This window comes from Thamnophis elegans, chromosome 10, assembly GCF_009769535.1.
Source record: "Thamnophis elegans isolate rThaEle1 chromosome 10, rThaEle1.pri, whole genome shotgun sequence".
Classification (NCBI taxonomy): domain Eukaryota; kingdom Metazoa; phylum Chordata; class Lepidosauria; order Squamata; family Colubridae; genus Thamnophis; species Thamnophis elegans.
Window position 1 is genome coordinate 48310908 of NC_045550.1, and position 18960 is coordinate 48329867.

An 18960-nucleotide genomic window follows, 5' to 3' on the forward strand; every position below is an offset into this window, starting at 1 on the left:
TCCTCAAAGTGCCTCATGGTCTCATCACAGCTGGTCTTTGAAGACTTCAACAATTACTATTCTGGGGCAGTTTGACTACAAGTTTCCTTCATTCTCAGAAAAATACTTAACAATATTATGACAAGCAGCTTATCCCATGATGGCTAGCACATGTTTTTCTTATTCTGCAGAAATTATTTGGATAAAATCCAACATTTTCATACTTTCTTCGTCCTTTCGTAACAGGATTCTGCGGAATAATGTTTTTTCAATGTCTTTTACAGTCATTCATAACTTCTTTCCAAGATGCCTGTTTTTCTTTCTACTGATTACCAACAGAATCAAAATTTTCTTCTAATTTGCTAAAGAACAGACACTAACCCATCTTTGAAGGATAGCTTACATATTTTTAAACATAAAATATGTTATAACTAAAGAGACCTTTCATTTTCAAAATGACTACACTTTTGAATAGCAAATGCTGGAAATAAAGAACAGAGCAATGGTGTTACACATATAGTGTGTTTGTGGACATTCCAGCTATATTTGCATTGTTACATTTAAAAAGAAAGACTTCGAGAAGAATGGAATGGAGTAGAATAAAACGTAGAATTTACTTACTCATGCTGTTCTTCAAATGTTCCTCAAATGATCATGTAAACAGCCAGTTTTTATGGGACAACTTGTACAAATTCCGGTCCAAGAACAACAATATTTCTGAATTTAGTGTCATGTTAATGATGCAACACTTCAACTGCTTAGGTGGAGTATAAGAACATCCTTTCTAAGACTGAAAAATATATTGGCGTCTACATGCAAAATAATTCATAAAACAGGCAGAAGGATCTTGGGGACAAGGAGAGTCCCAGCATTGATCAGATAGCACATATAAAAAAAAAAATTACTCAGAGTTCCAGGAAGATCTCTTTAAACTGGATGAATCAGCTTTCAAATAGCATTTACTATCCTAAGTAATGTGCCTCACATGAGAACTCTGGACTGATTTATTCAATGATCCATTGGCTTGTTTTCCACAGTATTTTTAGGAATGTTCTCCAACATCAAAATTCAAAGGTATCAATGCTCTTCCTATACTCTTTTTTTCTAAATTCACATTTTGCTTCCATAGTGAGTAACAGAGAATATTTTGAAAACATTTTTAACAGGGCGCTTTCATTTAGCTGAGTATGGGCAACGTCCCTTTGCAAACTGCACTTACTTATCTAAAATTAGACACATTCCATATACATCATTGGAGCAGGCACATATTGAAGATTGTATAATGTTGAGCCATAGGCGTTTAAAGAACATCTGATAGCCCCAACCCACTTTTTAATATTATTGCATAATTTAATAATTTTTTTAAAAAAAGAAAAGAAAACCAAGTTCTCACTTCAGGATGCCTCATTAAGATTTTGAAATCACTAAAAAAAAAGGTACCAGTAGAAAGAAGATAAGGGGAAATAAAGGAAAAGGGGAAGGACCAGGGGATCTTTTAACACACATGGTTTAAGATCAGTGAGAGACAGGAACTCACAAAGATTATCCTCTTTACTATAGAGATCAAATAAGCTAGACTTTCAGAAGTACAAAAAATTCTGTTGTGTCAAGATTCTTTCAAATTCAGCACCGGAAGAATCAGGAAAGGTTAGTTGTGTCAGTGTACATACATCTGTGCAACACAATTAACTGATAAGTTATCCTTATCGGAGAGCACTTGGTGATTTGCAGGTCAGTGTTGACTCTTGAAGCTTGGCAATTGTCTTGACAAGTCCCTGCAGTTTTCGTGACAAGATTATGAAAGTGGTTTTCCATATTGTAAGGCTAAAGAGAGAGTGACTGTTCCAAGCTCACCCATAAACCCAGCTGGGTTCATGCCTAAGATGGAACTAGAATTCACAGTCTTCTGTTCTAGGTTGATACCTTAACCACAACACCAAACTGGGTGTCTCTGTTCCCCTTTTGTAAACAATAGAGAAGGATGGAACTACTGCAACAGACAATAAAGCTCACTTTTCCCCCTCCTTTGCTTGAGGTTTGTCTTGCCTGAATTTCAGTAGCAAAGGAACTTCCCCTGTGATTTTTTTCTCAAGCTGGCATGAAGACTTTCCTTTTAACTGCCTTATTTGGTAAATATGAACTTTTTTTGGTGAACATCCCACTTGGCATGGGGCAATCTAGCCCCAAAACACCTACCTGCTTTTTCTCCAACCGAGCCTTTCATCTCATTCTCAACTCATAATGAGATTGGCTTATGTTCCTAATAGGTTTTAAATAAGGTAAAAGGTAAAGGTTCCCCTTTGAGAGATGAGACACAGTAGTGGAACAATGGAAGTCTCCTTCTCAGCCTCAGCCTGCTGAATAAAATAAAAAATTATTAGACTGTTGTGATTGTGTTCTTTTTGATGTTAGGAAAAGGTAAAGGTTCCCCTTGCACATATGTGCTAGTCATTCCTGACTCTAGGGGGTGGTACTCATCTCCGTTTCAAAGCCGGAGAGCCAGCGCTGTCCAAAGACGTCTCTGTGGTCATGTGGCCAGCATGACTAAACACCAAAGATGCATGGAACGCTGTTACCTTCCCAACAAAGGTGGTTCCTATTTTTCTACTTGCATTTTTACATGCTTTCAAACTGCTAGGTTGGCAAAATCTGGGACAAGTAACGGGAGCTCACTCTGTTACGCAGCGCTAGGGATTTGAACCACCAAACTGCCAACCTTTCTGATTGACAAGTTCAGTGTCTTCGCACTGAGCCACCACATCCCTAAGTTTTAAATAGTTTACACTAAATGTTGCATTTCCTGCTTAATTTTGACTCAGATGACCATTTGGATGGTCAGAGATGTTATTGATGTATTCTTTCCTTCTCCTCATTAATAATCGCCCTTCAATATAGTCATTCCTCTGTCAGCTTTTGTCCTCTCCATCAAGCAGTTTGTTTCATGAGTTTTTTCACCCATCACATATTTTTATTCTTTTAGAGACCAAGGAAGAGGAGAAAACAGCAGAGCTCCACTCTTTTATTTGAGAAAGAAAAGAGATGCACTCGTGCTTATTTGCTAATTTCCTTGTATTCATCAATTTCAATCAGGTTCTGTTCCTTAAGTAAGAGTAGTGGTTGATAGCTTAGCAGATGGTCAGTTTCAGTTCTCCCTTTGTACAACTTCTCTGGTTGCACAATCAAGGCGGATCTGTGTCTTCTTTCTCCAGCTATTTTTGCCCAGATGTCTCTCCACACACTTCCTTATTTCACAGAATTTGAACTTGGGAGGTCAGTCAAAAAAAACTCGGTGAACATCTAGAAACAAGTAAAATTATAACTAGTAGCCAGCATGAGTTTGTTAAAAACAGATCATGCCAAACCAATCTTATTTCATTCTTTGACAAAGTGACTAAATAGGTAGATCAGCAAAATGCTGTGCCCATAGTATATTTAGACTTCATCAAAATAGACAAAGTAGACATTTGACAAAGTAGTCCACAACCTAGTTTTGGGGTAAGCTAGAAAAATGTAGGATAGACAGCATCACCACCAGATGGATTTGTAATTGGCTGACAAGCCATACTCAATGAGACGGCACTACATCTACATGTAGGGAAGTAAGCAGTGGGCTACCACAAGATTCTGCATTGGGCCCAGTACATTTCAATATCTTCATAAATGACTTAGATGATGGAATAGAAGGGGAATTCATCAAATTTGCAGATGACACCAAACTGGCAGGAATAGCCAACACCCCAGAAGACAAACTCAGGATCCAAAAAGTTCTAGACAATTTAAGCAATGGGTCCTATCCAACAACATGAAATTTAATACGGAGAAAATCAACTTTTTTTTTACCTAGGCAGGGAAAACCAAGGTACAAGTACAGAGTAGGTGAAACCTGGCTCAAAAATAGTAACTTTGAGAGGGACCTTGGAATCTTAGTGCACGATCACTTAAACATGAATCAGCAATGTGCAGCCGCCGCCAAAAAAGCTAATACAATCCTTGGTTGTATAAACAGAGGCATAGAATCAAAATCATGTGAAGTATTAGTACCGCTTTATAAAGTAAGACCACACCTGGAATACGGCATCCAGTTTTGATCACCATATTACGAAAAAGATGTTGAGACTTTGGGAAAAAATGCAGAGATGAGCAACTAGAATGATTAAAGGTCTGAAGACTAAAACATATGAAGAACAGCTGCAGGATTTGAGTATGACCACTCTAGAGAAAAGAAAGACTAGTGGAGACATGATAGCAGCATTCCAGTATTTGAGGGGGTGCCACAATTTGTTTTCCAAAGCACCAGAGGGCAGGACAAGAAACAATGGATGGAAACAAATCAAGGAAAGAAGCAACCTGGAATTAAGGAGAAACTTCCCAACAATGAGAACAATTAACCAGTGTAAAAGTTTCCCTTCAGAGGTTGTGTATGGGTGTGGGAGTAAGACAAATAAAATGGCTTAGAGAAGGCTATTTCAGATTCTGCAACAGATTCATCCCATTTGTCCTGCAGTGCCCTGATTGATGAATGTTTTCCCTGCTGACAGTGACAGAATGAAAGGGGATAGCAGAGGAGAAAGCCAACAATCTACTTGTTATATTTGACACAGTACACAAATCAAGAGAACACCATTTACTCTCTGACTTGCAACAGATGCTATAGGGGCCGTGTTAGGGATTTGCAATGGAGATAGTAAATTTTATGCCAACATTATTTTGTACTGACTCAAGGACAACACATGATATTTTAACTCTATAGTTAACCGTCATTATCTTAGAATTGTTTGGATAAGAAAGGTCAGGGTATAAAAGAAAACAGAATTTAGTGAGTACTGAATGGGGAATTTGGGGAGTTGATATCCATACATCTTTAAGTGAACAATTTGAGAAACAGAGACCTACATGGTGTTTAAGATTTATATGTCTTCTCTCTGAAATTATTGAAGACATTTACAAGAGTAACCCAAAGGCGCTTTTGAAAAGGCAACAGGAGTTCCTTAGGTTTTCTTTTCTTGAAAAAGTTTCACTTCTTTTTTGAAGAAGCTTCTCGGATGAGAAATGAAACATATTCAAGAACAAAACAAAGGAAGTCCAGTTGCCTTTTGAAAAAGGACAACATGACTTGGATGTTTTCTTTTGTAACTTGGCTCGAGATTCATAAGTTAATTAGGGTATCTTTCCAAAACATGAGAATCTCCATAGACATTTACAAGAATAACAGAATTTTCCTCAGGAAACATGTTGTTTTTAATAGAAATAACATGTACAATCCAGTAATGGATTTTTTATTTGTTTTATTTATTTATTGAATTTTTCGTGCTGCTATCTCCCCTGTAGGGGTGTCAGGACAATTTAAGACAAAGATTAAGAGGCATGAAGTCTGTCTGTGGGTAAAGAAGTTTACATGTAAAACTTATTTACAGATGCAGATATAACTGACTCTTACATATATTAATTTTGTATTTGGGAAGTAGTGTATTTTACAGGAGAGGTTACATTCATATTTGAATGTGCAAAATCCAAATTTAGTCATAAATCTAAAGCTGTGGTATTTTTGGAGTAATAAAATGCCTCTTTAACTCACAGGGTTATAATAAGACAAAAAAAAAAACCCCCACCCTACCTACATTCACAGTTTGGATATATAGTGGAACACAAGTGTAATTTTAAAAAAGTGTTCTTTATCTTACTTCAAATCAGTTGTCTTTGCTGTACGAAGGTTCTTGGAATTCAGCATAATTGAGGGGGGTTAAAAGTTATACAGCTTATTGCACTAAAATATTGATTTAATGGACAATTCTACAGAACAGTTTTTGGATGCCATAGATAACATTTGAAGGTAGGTATCCTCCGCAAATAGAAGACAAGGTTTGTATAATCAGGTTTTTTTCTGGAAAAGGCTGAGAAGATTGGGGAGTCATCAGATCAACAAAAAGATTGTCAGAAAGAACCTAGGAGTATCACCCTTGGCATGCTGGTGGCAATATTGGGGTGAAAAGCGTCTCCTTAGAGAGTGGGGCTTGGAGAGAGAGGCTGCATATTTTTACAAATGTACAAAATGGAAAACTTTTTTAAATGCAAGTTCAAAAGATTCTTTCCGATTTAATGTCATCCTGATTTAAATAGATGACTCTTCTTCCCCTCTCTTCTTCTCCTCCCAATATCTGTTTCATCAAGATCTTAGTGTACTTTATCATCCTTTCTTTCCTTTTTATTATAGTTTTTGGTTACTCAGTTTTGGTTACATTGGTATAAGCTATCACAATTCCATTCTCAATAGTTGCTTATTTCACACAATTGCAAAGTCATGCAGTGATGAGCTGTGAGCTTCCTTGTCTATTCTCAATCCAGAATTGTTTAATTCAATAATTAAGTTGCCGACTTTCTTCTTTATCACTGTAGATAGATGATAGAGAGATAGATAGATATAGATGATAAATAGATAGATAGATAGATAGATAGATAGATAGATAGATAGATAGATAGATAGAACCTACCGTGTTTCCCTGAAAATAAGACAGGATCTTATTTTCTTTTGGCCCTTGAAATATGCATTTGGCCTTATTTTTGGGGAGGTCTTATTATTTTTGAGGTGCAGGAGGTCCTTTAACCTTGGCCAGCGGTCCGGGAATCAGCTGATTCAGAGAGGGCTGGAATTTCTATCTCTGTTTCTGGCACACTTTTGCCTGCCCTAGAGTCGCTGGGCCTGCTGCTAGGGTTTGTGGAAGTGGCCTCCCTGAGGCCATTCTGTGTGGATGGCAAATGTGGGGGGAATGTTCCCCCCTTCCCCCCTCCCCAGGAAATGGTGGGGACTGGTTGCCCTTGCGGTTAAATATTTTAGAGGAGGGCTTATTTTAGCGGATGCACTCAAAAGCCCTATTGGGCTTATTATCTGGGGAGGTCCTATTTTCAGGGAAACAGGATAGATAGATGATAGATAGATAGATAGATAGAAACAATGCTTAGACCTATATACTTCTTTGTTGAGCTTTATAGCATGCTCTAAACAGTTTACAGAGCCAGCATATTTTCCCCAACATCCTTGGTTCTCATTTTACCAACCTTGGAAGGATGGAAGGCTGAATCAATCTTGAGTTGGTGAGGATTAAACCCCTAGCAGTGAGCTGAATTAGCCTGCAACACTGCAATCATTGAGCTCCATGGCTGAGATAGAGAGAGAGAGAATTTCAGTTATCTTATTGGATCAAATTATGTCCACTATCTCTTATTATTATTTCTAGAATACTGGGATGATCTTGAGACAGACATGGAAAATCAGCCTAACCTACCTGGCAGAATTTGGCACAATTAGAAGAACTAAGCTGGATATGTGCTACTTAGAGGAAGGATAAGAGTCTACAGTTACTTTTTGCAACTTGATGTCCTTTAGATGTGTTAGACTTTAAACTCATGATCCCCAACCAGCAGGGGCAAAGCCGAAGTCTTTGGTGCATGGGGAAACTGGACTCATCTGAGAGATGAGACACAGTAGTGGAATAATGGAAGTTTCCTTCTTAGCCTCTGGTTATAGAGAAGATGCTGAATAAAAAAATAAGAATTGTTAGACTGCTGTGATTATGTTCTTTTTGATATTAGGTAACGGTAAAGGTTTCCCTCGCACATATGTGGTAGTCGTTCCCAACTCTATTGGGTGGTGCTCATCTCAGTTTCAAAGTTAAAGAGCCAGCGCTGTCCATGGTCATGTGGTCGGCAAGACTAAATGCCGAAGTCGCACAGAACGCTGTTACCTTCCAAGTTCCCACCAAAGTGGTCCTATATTTCTACTTAAATTTTTATATACTTTCGAACTGCTAGGTTGGCAGAAGCTAGGACAAGTAATGGGAGCTCACTCCGTTATGTGGCACTAGGGATTCGAACTGCCGAACTGCCAACCTTTCTGATCTGTAGTTTTGATATGACAGATACTTTTAAAAAAAGCTCTGCACGATTAAAGCTTATTTCCACCAACACAGAAAGGAAGCAGGAAGGGGATTATTATGAAATGTTGTTACACAACTTCCAAGAGAGCTACAGCATTGCAAAGAATGAAAAGCATCATGCCCACAACCAAAATACAAATGTTCATTGTGCAACATATTCACATTTGCCTGGGAAGTATGAATCTGCCACTTCCCAACATCAAATCTGCATCTCTGCCCTCTTAAATATTAATTTGGCATTAACTGTTTTTTTTTCCCCTTTAAAAACTCTGGATGGTAGCAAACGTGAGCCTTTGACATTTCAATTTATTTACAGACATGGCAGCAACAATCTGTCAGGAGCCATTGTGGTCAGTTCTGAAAAGCATTTGTCTAATGAATGTGTTGTGTGGTGCTGTTGATAAGACAAATGAAATTTGGGAAGGGACTGAATGCCAAGTAGAAGAGAAAAGGTTCTGCAAAGTGAAAGAAGAACCTGGTGGCAACACATTCACACAGTCTGTGAGGCACAGTGTGGCTTGCCAAAAGAATAGGGGAAGCAACTGTCAGCAAGTTTTGTAGTGATGTGTCCATTGAGACAGCAATAGAGGAAAAGGAAAGGAACTTCGTGACTGACTTTGAAATTTGGCATAAACAAGATCTCTCCCTTAGCAACAGGTTGAGAAGGGCCAGAGAAGATGTTTCATTTTAATATATTGGTTCTCAGACATTTTATAAAATACAGCTTTCCTATCTCAGAGATGAGGGTCTTCAAATGCATTTTTGCTCCCTCCCCACTCTCAAATTATGTATACCAATACAAAGATATTTACCACTTCTTTATTGATTTTATTTTTCTCCCATCTGTATTTCTTTATATGTAACTCAAGATGGTGAACACAGACTCTATGAATTCTCCTCCTATTTTTCCCCACAACAATAACTTTGTATGGTGGATTGGGCCAAGAGGTTGGGACAGAGGGAGGAAGGGAGAGAGAGAGAGAGAGACAGACAGACAGACAGACAGACAGACAGACAAGCTGAAAGTCATCTTGCTGGCTTTTATGTTTAAGGTGGGACAAGAACTCACGGTCTCCTGCTTTCCAGGCCAGCATCTTAACCACTACACCAGCCTGGCTAATTTCATATTTGGAGAATCCATTTGCATGGATTAGTAAGCAGTTTTCTTAGCATGAGGATGTCAAGAGAGGAGACAGCACTTACTGATGTATTATTTTGCTCTTACTACATACATACGTATGTGTGTTTAATTTTAAAAACAGACTATCCCTTCTTCCAGTGAGTGCTAGTTGAAAAAAGAATAATAGCGAAATAACAACATCCAAATGAATAACATAAATTGATAAACAAATAAACAAGATCTCCTTTCAGCTGAGTTTGAAAATTCTGCTATTTTGTGGACTCGTCCATATAATTTTCTCGGCAACAACACAGAAAGGTTTTGCCTTTTGCCTTCTTGAAAGACACTTTCTTGGATTGAGGTAGCTCTCAATTTACAATCACAACTGGGCCCAAAATTTCTGTCACTAAACAAAGTGGTTAAGTGACTCCTGCCTGCCTTTATGACCTTTTCTGCCACAGTTGCTAAGAGAATCAGTGCAGTTGTAAAGTGAAACCCATAGTTGATAAGCAAATCCAGCACACACACCCCATTGACTTTGCTAGTCAGAAGCTGGCTGGCAGGGTTGCAAATGGTGATAATGACATAACCCAGGATATTCCAACCAACATACAGTAAGTACAAGCCAGTTGCCAAGCATCTGAATTTTGATTACATAATTATGGAATGCTGAGATAGTTGTAATGCGAAAACTGGTTGTAAGTCCCTTTTTATAGTCCTGTTGTGACTTTGAACTGTCAGTAAACAAATGTTTGTAAATCAAGGATTAGTTGGGTTATGACAAAAGTGGATAAGGCAGATTTCTTTCTCTTTGCATCTTATGTCTAGAAGGTTTGGGTGAGGTGAAATCTGGGAGTACAAAATTGGCTGGAAAATTGCCACAGATTTTCCATTCACACACACTGTTGTCCCTCTCGCTCATTACAACAGAAATTCCCAAATTGTGTCCTCCAAAGTTACAGGATACACCAAACATACTGTATGTGAAGAATGGTACCAACTTGGGCAGGCTATTCTAAGAAAGGATTATACTACTGATTTTTTTCCCTAAAATAAATTTGTGAAATCTCTTTTCATTAATGCAAAGCCCAAGATTATTAAATTTCCAGTAAAACTGAAGCAGCAGCGCAGGCTTCTTTTGAATGACCAGAGCTCGATTTTTGCTTATTTGTATTTTCTACTTCGTTTTCTAATGACATTTCCTGAAAACAGTGACTAATTCTAATGATATTGTGAAACCTTCTTACTCACCATTCCTTTGAGACCACTCAATCTGGCCACAATTTTCTTAAGAAACAAGCAAACCTTGTGAAATAATAACAATTTTGAATTAAAATATTTAGAGGCAAAGACATTTAGAACTGAATGTATTTAGAGGCAAAGATAGAACTGCAACACCCAAAAGACACATACAGTGCAAGATAAAAATAAAATTTAGAACTCCAGTTTACCTTCAGAGATGTTAAAGGAGATGTTAAAACTGAGATATTTTAAGAACATAAATGTTTTTTTCCCTGTTCTATTTTTATTTGCTTGTTTTGCATTGTGACTGTGATTGTTTTAACTGTGAACTGCAATGCTTTAATTTCCAGTATATTATAAAAAGTTGATCACAATCTTAAACATTTTCATTTGATATTGGAGATGTTCCATTCATCCTAACAGGGGTTAAAATATGAAAATGTATGAAAGAAGATGAATGAGCAGTGAATGACGGATGTACATGTCACATCTATAGGTTTTTTTTTAATAACTCTGTATAATTTTTTATGATGTCACTGATTGTTAGTGCTCAAATGTATCTATGAACATCCACAAGAGCATAACTCTATCTCAATAAGGTAAAGGAAAAGGTTCCCTCGCACATATGTGCTAGTTGTTCTTGACTCTAGGGCATGGTGCTCATCTCCGTTTTAAAGCTGAAGAGCCAGCACTGTCAGAAGACGTCTCCGTGGTCATGTGGCTGGCACGACTAAATGCCGAAGGTGCATGGAACAGTGTTACCTTCCCTCCAAAGGTGGTCCCTATTTTTCCCCTTGCATTTTACATGCTTTTGAACTGCTAGGTTGACAGAATCTGGGACAAGCTCACTTTGTTATGCAGCGCTAGGGTTTCGAACCGCCAAACTGCCTACCTTTCTGATCGACAAGCTGAGCATTTTAGCCACTGAGCCACTGCATCCCTCTAGCTCAATAAGGAGTCCTCTAATATGGCAATTCCAATCCCAGTTAGATGGAGTCTGCTGAGACAGCTGCTGCCAGTCCCAATATATGCTCACATGCATTTAAAAAAAAATCCTACAAGAACCAAATGTTTATCAGATAGAGAATGTTTATGGAGATTCTCATCATCCAGGTCATGGTTGTCCCAAGAGTGCTTTATTTTCCCAAAAGGCAACTAGACTGTCTTTGTTTTTCCTTGAAGATATTTCACTTTTCATCCAGGAAGCTTCTTCAGAACTGAAGAAGCTTCTTGGATGAGAAGCAAATCGTTTTCAAGGAAAAACAAAGAAAGTCCAGTTGCCTGTGGAAAAAGCACCTTTGGGTCAGATGGGAAAGAGATTCCCTGTCACATTGAAGATCTAATGGAGAACTGAGGACCTTCAGGACCTTGCTATCATTTGTATTTGTATTTATTAGTTTGTCAAACATGTACAAGATAGCAGGTATAAATATAAACATGGACATGAATGAAAGAAATGAATACAAATAAATGGAGACAGTAGGAGAGGGACGATAGGCACTCTGGTGCGATTATGCATGCCCTCTAAGAAATAAAGGGAAACATAGTACAGATCCATTACAAGTTATTTAGCTCTTGTCAGCTAGCTATACCCTTATGGGATTTGAACCCGGGCTAACTTACATATTAGGTAGATGTCTTAACCTCTAAGCTACAGGCTCGCCTCATCATGGAAACAGATGGTCGCTAGGCTTTCATATTAGAGGTGCAGAGGGTTGCATGTGGCCTCTGAGTAGCATGCTACATTTCAAAGAACTATTTGCAGCTGAAACAACATTCTTTATTGGGTAAGGAGAATTTTTTTTGCTCCCTGCCAAGGAAACCCCCACCTTTCCTCTTAGATTGAGACAAAGGCATGGGCAGCCAAAACTTCGTCTGCTTTTCTAAGTTTTTGTATCAGCTTTTTGGCAACTATATTAGTCCACGGTCAAAACATCCATCACATCAGCCTCTTTTCAGGCCTGTTAGGAAGTTCAGGCCTGGGCAAAATAAGGGTGAAAAATATTTATTTTCAATGGTTAATGGTTTTGACTGTTTTTTCACTTTTTAAATATGCCACTTCTTTTAAATCTGTCATCTCTGCCTTTGACTTCACTGAGGAATCTGGCACTAAGGAAGTAGTGTTGATGTTTGTGAGCTACTAGCTAATACTCTGGGTTATAATGTGCTAGCTATGTGTTTAGTTAAGATGTGGGAGACATTCAGGATTAGTGTAAACACTCCACAGTCAGATATTCTAAGAGGCACATGAAAGGAATGGGCCTCAGAGCTTCATCTCTGAATTTATCAATCTACTTGGAATACACTATTTTCAACAATTGGGGATTGGGATTTTCATTCCTTAGCCACAATTGGCCCTAGAATTCTAAAATATTATTTTATTTGATAAAAGCATACTTGTACTTTATCTGCCCAGTGAGAAATATATTGTAAGGTAGATTTTTCAGAGCTGTGATAAATGTTGAATCTGAAAAGGTGTTTACTGCAATGTAGGAAACAGCAGTTGTTCAAATACACAAATTGTTATATTCTGTCAAATAACTTCAAATTTAAACTTCATAAATAATAATCATATAATAAAAAGTGTTCAATTTGTTGCTAAGCTTATTAGATTGAGGCAAAACAACTCTTCAGACAATAAAGCTGGTATTGAAGAAACTAGAGATTGATGGTTGCATCTTATAACTATTTCATCTTTCCCTATGATATCTCCCACTACATTTTTCCACAATTCTTCATACATTACTAAGGAAGTGTATGAAAACCATTCATGTGAACATAGGCACAATATACTGTAGCTAAAAGGGATTTTAGACCGTGTCATTCAATCTCAATGAAATAGGAAATCTACCACTATAACAACCCCCCAACAGATGACTGTCCAACTTTTTCCAACAAAGGATTCTCATTATTCAAATAGTTAGGTATCTTTGTTTTTCTTCAAATCATTTCCACTTGATTAGTTGCCCTCCTATAGAGTACCATCTTCACAGTAGCTCCTCAAATCCAAGATTGACAAGGTAGGAATAAGGTTGGAAGGAGAAGGAGAACACAAAGAGGTATTGTGGACTCTGGAGGGATTGGGGAAGTCAATTCACCTTGATATTTGAAATATTTTGTATGAATAATCTTAGCTCAGAGGACATTCCCTCTAACTAACTGAAAGAATATGGAATATTAACAAATAAATCTGGAAGTGACAGTGTGAAAGCCACAGGATTTATTTGGTTAGTGATGTTGCCAATATTGAAAAATAAGCCCTTCGATTTATAAGGATAACCACAATGGGAACATTCCACACAGAATGGAAAAAGCGAGAATAAAGAAAAAATTGAATTAGTCAAAGCATAAATGAATAAAATTGGAATTTTAAGAATAAGTCAATATGGATATACCTATGGGGTGTCTTAAGGCGCTTCCTACTTTAAATTAAATAATGAAGCAGCACTGTGTTGTCAAGACACAAGCGCTATCTCTTCTGTATGTGCTAGCTATTGCAACACATCTACAAAAGGGAATCAGCTTGCATCATAATTTACCGCAGCAGTGTTTCATCATTTTGTCCTCTTCCTTGCTTCCCCTATCACTGGGTGCTCTGAAATGGCCCTCTAGTTTAAGAGAGAACATGACACACTATTCATTACATGAGCACATATAAAGGAATGGAGTATTATTATGTTTGTAATATATACATACATATATAACATACATACCTGTATCTATCTATCTATCTATCTATCTATCTATCTATCTATCTATCTATCATCTATCTATCTATCTATCTATCTATCTATCTATCTATCCATCCATCCATCCATCCATCCATCCATCCATCCATCCATTCATCCTAAGTTTTAATTCAATAAACAATAGGATCACATCTACAGAATGGATGTAAGGATGGATGGATGAGTATCCAGTAAACATCAAAGCTATCAGTGTATAAATCTACGGTAGACTCAAAGAAGGAAAACAAGATTTGATAGCAAAGTGCAAAAAAAGCTAAATGCAATATCAAAAGAGAGAGTCCTATTGGTGGGATACAAAAGTTCGGGAACTGGAGGAATCTGGAATCACAGGGAGATTCCACAGGGAAATTTGAATTGGATAACTGCAATGAAAGATTGAAGTTAAATAATACTTTGTTTATTGCCAAAGCCTATTTTAAGCATAGAAAGACAGACCTCACATCTAGACATCACCAGATGGACAGCACTGGAATTGATGAGTCAGAAAGTATTAGTTTATTCAGTGGGAAATAGAAAATTGGAGTACTATAATATAGTCAGTCAGGACACTTCTCTGTGCAGCTTTGTGAATAAATTGTGAATTATTTGTGTAAACTTAAAAAACTAAAGTCAAAATATAAGATCCAAGTAAGGAATGGGTTTAATACAGGGGTGGGCTTCAAAACCTTCTCTGCCTGGTTGCTGGGTGGGTGTGGCCATCGTGGGTGTGGCCTAGTTGGCATTGTGCACCACAGTGGGGGTGGGGGCGTTTTCACCCTCCCTGAGCTCTGGAGGTTTTCCTCAAGCCTCCGGGAGGGCAAATCTGGCCTTCTGGAACTTCTGGGAAGCCCATTTTTCACACTCCCCGAGCCTCTATGTGGTCCCTGTAGTTACCTGGCATCCCAAACAGGCCACGTGGGGACTCCTGGGAGGAGCTGGATGGGCTGGGAGGGGTGGGGCAGGGTGGGCGGGGCCATCCAGGGGTGGGATTTGCACGTTATCTGAACTGGGCAGATTCTTAACTAGAGGTTCTACCGAGCCCATGCGAACCAGCAGCAGACCACCTCTGGTTTAATATACTTAATGTATGCAAAAATGAATCTCAGTTGCTATGAGAAGGTAAGAAACATTGTGAAAATCAAGGCAGGAAAAAAAGGATATTCCCAAGATTTTAAAGTAGAAAAGACCTGAAAGGCTTTCTGAACAAGCTGTCAAGGTAGCTATGGAAAGGCGAAGGCTGAAAGCCTGGGCAATAGGAAAGACGTATAGTGTATACAAACTTTCAGCGTCAAGCAAGAAACAGCAAGAATGTCAATAAATGTTGGGAGGATAATAAGAGGAAAATAAGAGTTCTTTTAAAGAAGTAAAATAAAAGGAAAATGTACAGCTCAGCTAGGAATAGTCAAAAATAATTATGAAAGAGATCTAACAAGGCAAATGCAATTAAAGGAAATGAAAAAGAATATATTGAAACCCTTTACTAATATGATTATAAAATCATAGAAACATTGGAAGAGAGACAATACATTCATGTTTATATTCATCTTGGAGTGATGATAATAAAACAGAAACTCGCATACTGGGAATGTAATATGAACAGATGATGGATTAGAAAAAATGTCTGCTTGGCAACGTTGAAGAAACTAGAAAAATGAGAAGAACTGGAGAAGGTTGAAAAGTAGAAATCAAAAGGCTGCAAGAAATGGGTTATAATTTATCTATGTAATCAGCAGGAATTCAACCTGACTTGGCGATGACTAACTAACTTATGAACACGACATAGTCATCCACATTCACGTCAATTCTGCTGCATAAGTCTGATTAATTAAGGATGATCTGGGTGAAGCATTATTCTGACTAGCAATAAAACCATTAGTCCATGGATAGTTGTTTTGTTCTGTGATACATTATCTACCAAATTAAATTTTGCTATATGACATTATGAAAAACCACTCATTATGGATTCCCAGAAAGACTGGTATTAAAAATCTTCCAAAGCTGAAAATAGCTGAGGAAATATATATATATACAGAAGAACAGAACATTATCTTTTTTTTAATCTTCCACCACATCTATTTAAAATAGCGATCTCTGCGTAAGTAAAACAAAATATCAGAACTTCAGTCCTTGACTTTCTTGTGGGTAGGATAAGTTGCATTTTTCCCTTCTAAAAAAAGTTCTGAGAAAATGCAGAATGATTTCATCAAAAATAAAAAATTTGGACAGGTTGAGGAAGAACATGGGTGAGTCCTGGAGTCTGGGGAAGGCTCTGTTGAGGGCTCTGTGTCAGAGGCAGAGAGGGGGCCAGAGCCGTATGTCAGTCATCAGTTGCCTTCAGAGTCAGACATCAGTGAGGCAGATGAATAGCTGGAGCCTGTTCCCAGTATGTGCATGTGCAGAGTGGCCAGATGAAGGGAACAGCTAAAGAGCAGAGTCGACTTGGGAGTAGGCCACAGGTGGATGATGAGTGGCTCCTCCCAGAGGAAATAAAAGAGGGGCAAAGGGGAGTGGAGTTTGCAGGAGACAATTAGTCGGCCTGGCAGCTCTCTATGCCAGATAAGGTCTGTGACTGTAAATCTTCCCTTGAAAGACTTTGTTGGATGTGAATGAGCAGAATTCACAGTAAATTAATAAAAGGGGTTTTTGTCAGGACCAGGAGTTTGCTTCATGCTCTTGGGAAGCCTACATCAGAACAGTAACATCATTTTTGTCATTGTTGCTTAGTTAACTCTGAAAACAAGAATTCCTAGAAGACATGTCTACAATGTTTGTCATTGCTGAGAAGTGACTAATGCTGACAACGAACTTCCAGAATAAAAGTATAATAAAATTCTCAAGTAAAGCAATCTTGACACTGCAGAACCCTTGAGCCTATAATAAAATCTCAATTATGACAGGGATTGCATACAGCGGATAAAATCTAACAATCTAACTATCTAATAAAATGAAATTCAATGGTGAAAAGAGTAAGGCTCTATATTTAAGCAAGAAAAATGAAATGCACAGGTACAGTATAGGTGGTACCTTGCTCAATAGTAGTAACTGTGAGAGGGATCTTGGAGTCCTAGTGGACAACCATTTAAATATGAGCCAGCAGTGTGCAGCAGCTGCCAAAACATAGTTCTAGGCTGCAGAAACAGAGGGACAGAATCAAGATCACATGAAGTGTTAATACCACTTTATAATGCCTTGGTAAGGTCACACTTGGAATACTACATTCAGTTTTGGTCACCACGATGTAGAAAAGATGATGAGACTCTAGAAAGAGTGCAGAGAAGAGCAACAAAGATGATTAAGGAACTGGAGACTAAAACATATGAAGAACGGTTGCAGGAACTGGGTATGTCTAGTTTAATGAAAAGAAGGACTAGGGGACACATGATAGCAGTGTTCCAATATCTCAGGGGTTGCCACAAAGAAGAGGGAGTCAAACTATTTTCCAAGGCACCTGAGGGTAGAACAAGAAGCAATGGGTGGAAACTAACCAAGGAGAGAAGCAATTTAGAACTAAGGAGAAATTTCATGGCAGTTAGAACAATTAATCACTGGAAGAGCTTCCCTCCAGGGGTTGTGAATGCCCCAACACTGGAAGTCTTTAACAAGATGTTGGATAAACATTTGCCTGAAGTGGTGTAGGGTTTCCTGCCTAGGCAGGGGGTTGGACTAGAAGACCTCCAAGGTCCCTTCCAACTCTTCTCTTCTATTCTAAATTTTACTGGGGTTTGCACTACTGGTTCCTTGTCATCACTAAGGTAGCCTAGCAAACATACTGTCTCAACAGCAAGTTTGAAATATCTTAGACAGGACCCCTTGCAGGCTATCCAATGTCAGATGAATTTCTAACTCACCTTTTCCTTGTTTTTGTTGGAGAGGTTCTGCTATTTTCCTGTGTGGGCTTTTCATTTTATAACCTAGTTGCAGTAGTTCTTGTCCTCAGCTAGAGGTCTTGCTCTTCAAATACCTAACTGATGAAGAAGAGATGGAGGGAAACAGCTGTTAAGTCTTTCAGAATTCTGTTCTTTCCGCATACTTCAAACAAATGAAGAAAGAAAATCCTAACGGAGCGACTCAAGGAAATTCCCCAAACCACATTTCAAAGACAACAACTAATATCAAAGAATCAAGTTCAAAACAGTTCAGCAATAGGAATTCAAGCTCCTCATTCCAAAACATACAATAGCAGATGAAATAGATCTGTTTTGCATAGCTCCCAAAAATTAATATGCCTTCAAAATTCCCCCTAGATAGACATTCCAGACCTCTGAGACAGCCTTGGAAAAGATGCTTTTTTGCCCAACTGGTGCATTTCCTTCCATCTACTGATTAGATTTTTTAGAGGAGGTCCAACCGAGAAACATTTTCCAAGAGACTTGAGGAACTGCCCTTCTATTGAGCTCTTTCCATCTTTCAGTTTTGTTAAAATAGTTTCTAATTAGCCGCCCTTTATTATGTGCAATGTTTTTTTTTCTTTTTATGACCGTATAAGCCAGGGGTGAAATGCTCTGAAGTCTGCTACTGGTTCGTTTTGCGCTGCATGCGTGCCAAACGTGCTTTGCCTTACAGGCACACCGCAGGTGCTAAGAAGCCTTTTCTGAGTCTGCAAAGGTAAGTAGAAGAGCGAGAGGTGGGGTGGGGGGGGGGACAGTTGTGCTGTGCAATTTAGATTTCCTAGAAAACAGGATCACCCAAACTGGCAGTAAAAGAAAATGCTAAAAAAAAGTTTTAAAAAGTTCCAACGATCAGCTGTGCAACAATCAGCTGTGCTGCACAATTTGTAGTGAATATAAATTGTGTGGCATGGCTGATTGTTGCACAGCTGACTACTGGTTCACCTGAACTGGTAGCACTTTTTAACTACCAGTTCGGGTGAACCGGTAGCATTTTTTTTTTTACCACTGGTTCACCCCTGCTGTAATCCCTTCATTTGGGATAGAGTTGGGGAGAGTGGCTGGAGCTGAGC

At 38.4% G+C, this 18960-nt stretch overlaps 1 long non-coding RNA gene across 1 annotated transcript; it reads right to left on the bottom strand.

Moving 5' to 3' along the window:
- Positions 1-2995: 2995 nt before the first annotated feature.
- On the bottom strand, positions 2996-18039 carry LOC116514368. Its single transcript, XR_004256094.1, has 3 exons — positions 17849-18039; positions 10282-10335; positions 2996-3276 (listed from the first exon to the last, which is right to left on the bottom strand). It is a non-coding gene; the product is annotated as an uncharacterized LOC116514368 (long non-coding RNA).
- Positions 18040-18960: the final 921 nt, after the last annotated feature.